The sequence below is a fragment of the Eutrigla gurnardus genome (genome assembly GCF_963514095.1).
Source record: "Eutrigla gurnardus genome assembly, chromosome: 3".
NCBI classification, from domain to species: Eukaryota; Metazoa; Chordata; class Actinopteri; order Perciformes; family Triglidae; genus Eutrigla; species Eutrigla gurnardus.
Genome location: NC_139917.1, coordinates 6164683 through 6170682, shown reverse-complemented (window position 1 = coordinate 6170682; position 6000 = coordinate 6164683). Strand labels below are relative to the sequence as shown.

Sequence of the window (6000 nt, the reverse complement as noted above, 5' to 3'; positions counted from 1 at the left end):
CACACACACACACACACACACCAATGGCACAGCCATGAGGAGTTTTGGGATCATGGCAAGGACACTTGGACATGTAAACTGCAGGGGCCAGGGATCAGACCACCAACCATTGTGTAGGTTGTAAACACACTCCAAAAAAAAAGGTTATGACATTATACGGCTAAATTACAAAAATAACACCCAGGTTGTAAAAATCTGGAACTTCTCGAAACAAGCTTTTTAGTGCGATTTACACAGCCATTGTCTGTAAATCCCTATATGTGTGTGTCCATGCAGGCACACCTCTGTTCTTGTGTCTTTCTGTGAATTCCAGTGGAGTCGCCCACACCGAAGATCCTCTGGCTCTATTTCATTCGTGACAAGCAGAACTCCGACTTTGTGTGGAAGGATCTATAAAACGAAACAAAACAGATATACAATATCAAACTGGGTTCCCACTGAATAGTGGATGAGTAATGCATGATTTCACAGTAGGCAGTTTTTTTCCAGGTCTAACTTTTATAATTCTTGCCGGCATTCATAACTCATATGTATATGGAAGTGAATGACTTTTTACCTCTGTAGAGCAGCTCTGTATATGATTACTGTGTAAACTGAACAGGGCAGTATCACGTTGAAAAAGAATAACGTTTAACTGTATACCAAAGGCTTTATATGATCATTGTATGAGGAATATTCTCCTATGTTAGTCATAACCATGAGAACAAGTAGGAGCAAATGTGTGATTTCAAAGAACACATGTTGAAATTACTTTTTGACACAGCTACAAATCACTTGAGAAGAGATGTGTACACACAAGTAGGATTCATCTGGATCATAATCAAACTAAGAAAGTGCAGTACGCCTCACAAAATGATCAACTAATCGTACATTATGTCACTTTTGGGCATCATTGATGCGGCCCAGTGCATTTAACATGTGACAGAATTATCATACAAATATGATAATTATTGTACCCACCACATCAGCTGTTGCTGGACCTCACCTTAACCTAGAATAATCAGAGTAACCATAACTTCTATCAATATATAGTCAAGAATGAGCCTTGCAGGTTAGCTTCAGTGGTGACAATGCTCAAAACACACAATAACATGATTGAACATAGGAATGATTTAGCTTTTTTCTAAAAGCCTTAAAGGTCATTAGAAATGTGGAGTTCGTTCTTCAGTTGGCTCTTGTAAATGGCATGGCATCATCCCTTTAGGAGCATTTTACAGTATGATTGCCAACATTCATGACAATCTGCTAAATTAGATATCTTATGTGTGTGGACTATGATATATGTTATGTGTAATGGAGCAGAATGTGACCAAGGGAAAAGCTCATGGTGTGTCCAAAATACAAAAGCTGTATCTGCTGTGGAGAAAGAATATGCCCAATTTCATGGCATGCTAGTTAGATTTGATACGTCTTTTCTATGAATGGACATAGACCTGATGGTGTGACTAAAGGAATAGTCAGTGGGTCAAATCATCAGGATTCATCCTCAAGAGACCATGAATATCCATACAAAACAGCATCCTGGCCGGAAGTTTTAAGTATACAAATCAAATGTACAGAAACCTCTGTGAAGTGAAGGGCACCATATATCCACCCCAAAACACTACATCTGCAACGTTCTGTCCTTAATCACTGTGAGTCATTGTATTGCTATTTTGAATTTTGCTACCATGAATGTGAATTTAGGACTTTGTCACAGCCTTTTAAAAAAGAGATATATTTGGTATTATGTAAGATTATAAGGTATTGCAAGATATCATAAGAGCATTAAAAGCATAGTGTGAGAGAATAATTATTATACAGCACAGCTCACAATAAATAAATATGCACATTAAATGCTGATTCTTTACGATGAAAATGTTAATCCTTTTTAATACCTGCCTGATTATATTGTCATACGTTTATGTTAGCTTCCAATTGACTTACTGTCTGCATGAAATGCACCACAGTCATGCTCATGTTCATTTTTGCCTTCTAACCATAGACAGCAGTTTAAATTCTGCATTCCAATCACTGTTGTTCACATCCTTTTCAAGGAAGCTGTTGCTGCCCATACACATCATTAGCCTGTCTTTACCTGCAGCTACAGTGAATGTTCAGGAACCATTCTGGCTGAGGAATATATACATAGCATTTGTCCTTGGTGATGAACTCAAGGATACAGCACCAGAAACAACAGTGAGAAAAATCTTTCACAAACAAAATGCACATCTTAACATGTTATTCAGTATGATATTCAATCTAAAGCCTTATATTCTGAAACATTTTTCAACATGTTATCATTTTGCCAATGGACTTGTTTTACTTCTTTTAGTGATTTCTGGAATCAGAAACTGTTTAATGAATGAAAAAAAACCTTCCATGTGCTGGCAAAACACACAATTTGACCACCATGCATGCAGTTTGCATTTACTTACCCTGAGTCTGTAAAAAAATGGATTCTGGTCAACTAACCTTATAAAATTCTTGATTCATGTATGCAATCAATAATAATGGGTATACTGATGTACATTTGATAAAAATAGAGAAGTGTTAAGTAGCAAATGGGAGGTTTTGGGGTATTACAATCTCACCTTCGGAGACACGGAGATCAGAAAACTCAAACTTGGCAAAAAGAAGGCACTCCAGCCTATGCTGCCACTACTGTAACCTTCAACTCGACCAACAGATCACCCCAGCAGCTGGCCTGGTATCATCATCCAGCGGCCCTCCTCCACAGTCCACTTTGCAACTGATAGATTTAGACTTCCAATCGAACAGTTACTACCATAGCAATCCAAGGAGATAATTATCAAGATAATGTGTACAACAGAAGTTAAAAAGCCTGAACCTGTGCTATTGGAATCTAAATCAAGAGTGTGAAACTCAGAAATACCTTGTCATCGCCCACGTTAAAAGATCTAAATACTATGCCATGAAGGGTGGATATGGTGAGGAACCAAATGCTTATCATGAAAATTGGTTTGGCGACACTCTATGCCAGATCTACACTGTTGCCCATAAAGATGGGAAATTTTGTTTTCAGACACAATCCTCTATTTATTCCTATTTAAATGCATCAGTAATCACTTTTAATCAGGTGCGATGATTACATTATGTGTCCCAATTGCCCAGGTGAAATGAATTCATCCATAACATTTGTTTGGTGCTATAAAAGACAAGACATTTGCAATTTATTCCAACTTTATGCATTACCCTGTATTACAAAGCTACAGCAATTTGTGGGAGGATTTCCGGCTGGCTACGCAAACACTGGTCATGGGCTTAAAGGACAATATTGATCTGATATGTACATCCAGAAGCTCCCCACGCCTACCCACTTGATATCAGTTCCAGTGGGAAACTCCCAAAAGTAGATACAATAAAAAATATTCCAAAATCTAAATAATGCATAATGTAACTCCTCTTGCTGCCCCTTGTGGCAGGAGAATGATGGAGCACAACGGAAATGAACACCACCGCAATAGGCAACGTTTTGAGAAGGTCGTCCCCAGCTGCAGTTGGATGTGCAAAAGTCGTTTTAGGACATGGCATGTCACGAAGAAGTTCTCCCCTATGCTGCCAACCCCACTATAATAGTAGCTGCCTACAGGAATAACTTGTGTGAAGGCCAACACATCTCAGGGTACCAGTGATTTTGGCCTAATAGTATCGACAGCAATGGAACCAAGCAGAGCACTGGCTAACTAGCTGCAAACACAGTCCAAGGAGTCATCTCCATCCTAGGGAAAGGCCTAAACATTAGGGTTAAAGTGTGTTTACATCTCAGGTTCGTATTGGTTACTCTAATCTACTGAAGTAAACAGAACCTTGGGGCTTATATTAAGTCATTAAATCACATCCTAGCACCATAACAAGTGCCCAGATCAATAAGAGGAGAGCTGCCCTTAACGGGCATGGCTGGTATTGGTAGCTGCCTCGAAGGCTGTTTAGCCAGTTGGCGTATCAGAAGACACTCAGATGTAGGCAGTTAGAGGAGAGGCATGTCTCCTCAACACCGGCTTAAACAGTCCCTCTGTCTACTCTGTTGACATAACATTCTAGAATTGTAACATAAACTACAGTTCTGTGATGAGATGCACACATTGGCATCCTGTATGTGTTGATGGGAGTTCTGACAAAGATGAGGCTGAACTCCATTTCCCTAATAATAATGAAGATACTCACCTCAGCTGTGGAAATGTATCATTCTGAATCTTTTGGATTTAATTTCACATGCTTTCCATCTGACACAACAAAACGTGGATATTTTCCTTATGTGCATGTCAAAGGAAGATAATCATCAACAAAGACATGGTGTAGTAATTTTAGAATGCATGTGCTCTGCATTCTGGGATACATTGGTTGACCTGCAGGTAATAAAGGATCCTTGTAGGAGTTTTGGATCAAGAATCCCATTTCTCCCACACTGCTGTTTCCAGCAGAGAAAACACTTCACAGGCAGAGAAACACTTCAGTTTTCATGAAGTGTTTATAGTAGAGTGGACCTGCTGTAGGCTACTTGACAATACATTAGTGAAAGATGTGCTTATATTGATTATTCCATGACTGGGTGTACACCTTGGCTGGGTAAAGTTGATGAAATACACCTACCGTAGGTACCAAGAGAAAGAACAGTGTTTATGCCTGTACACATGTTCAAGCATTACATTAATGTGATATTCTGAATTATCATAATCAATAATTAGGGGGAAATCGTTTTTTTTTAAGTAGAAACAATTAAACGTTCAACCTGTGACGCTCTAGTCATAGCAGCTCTAGCGTCAGTTTTCAGTGTGTCAAAGACGAAGCTTCAGTTTCAGATTGTGAAAGTATCTTGACAAGAAAAACTTTAGTGTTCACAGGAAACATAGTCTCTGCTTGTTACATGCATGTGGTCTCTTTTCAAAATAAACTTCCAGTAGGTTACTTCCTGTAACTCTGAGTTTTCATTACTAATGCAGATGGGTTTACATTGTAGCTGGATGGAACCAAGCAGACATAGTTGAAGAGTTGGAATTGACAATTGGTTGTTCGACTGTCAACTCAAACTCAAACATGTCTCCTTAAAGTTGCATGTATGTACTCCTAAATAGTTTTAACATTATGTTTGAAGCAAATATAATTAAAAGTATAATATAAGTAATTTCTGGATGTACAGAGCACAGGACTTCACCGGAGACCAGGGTTTGCATCCTCCGTGCCTCCTGTTTTTAGATAAAGGCTACTTAAACACTGTGGCTAAGATAAGGGAGCTAAAGCAGTGAATAGGTTCTATAATGTGCAAAGATTTTACATAATTAGATCACAAGCAACGCAAACACACACACAAACACACACACACACACACACACACACACACACACACACACCAAACACAGGGCAGAGAACAACATTCTTTATAGATCTAGCCTCTTCATTTTGTTCCCAAATGTTTCAATAGTGTTGGCAAGGAGCATGCCCCTGGTCCTGCTTCACCCACGACAGTCTCACAACACCCCGTAGAAACATAACTGGTTGCTGTTTCTCCTATGTGTTAAAAAAGTTCACATTTGCCCGTGTGTGTGCAGAAATAGCATAAACACACATACATGGCTCACTGGTCTAAGTATGTAATTGAAGGTGACACAAACATGGGCAACTGGCACATTAACAGCTCCTTAATTAGTACCAGCTAATGGCATATAAAGAGATCACTTGTCTAGTGCATTATAATACATTAGGAAACACACACACACAGTTCACCACACTTGTATTAAAAAGAAAAAGGAAAAGTGAACAGACAAGAGAGAGAGAGAGAGAGAGAGAGAGAGAGAGAGAGAGAGAGAGAGAGAGAGAGAGAGAGAGCTGTCAGTCCATCCAGGAGAGCAACAATAGCAGTGAGGCAGAAACACTCCAGATGTCACCTCTGTGTGTGTGCGTGTGTGTGTGTGTGTGTGGGCGTTGGAGAGGACAGGTAGGAGGGTGAGATCTTGTTTGGCCTGCTCTCAAATGCTCTTTTGGGATCCCCTGCACCACACA

The 6000-nt window shown here is 39.5% G+C and overlaps 1 long non-coding RNA gene across 1 annotated transcript in view; it reads right to left on the bottom strand.

Moving 5' to 3' along the window:
* Positions 1 to 265: 265 nt before the first annotated feature.
* The window catches only part of LOC311010753, a 222006-nt gene continuing 216271 nt past the window's right edge, over positions 266 to 6000 (bottom strand). Inside the window, exon 4 of the long non-coding RNA XR_014596830.1 lies at positions 266 to 390. This is a non-coding gene — a long non-coding RNA (uncharacterized lncRNA). The remainder of the gene's footprint in view (positions 391 to 6000) is intronic.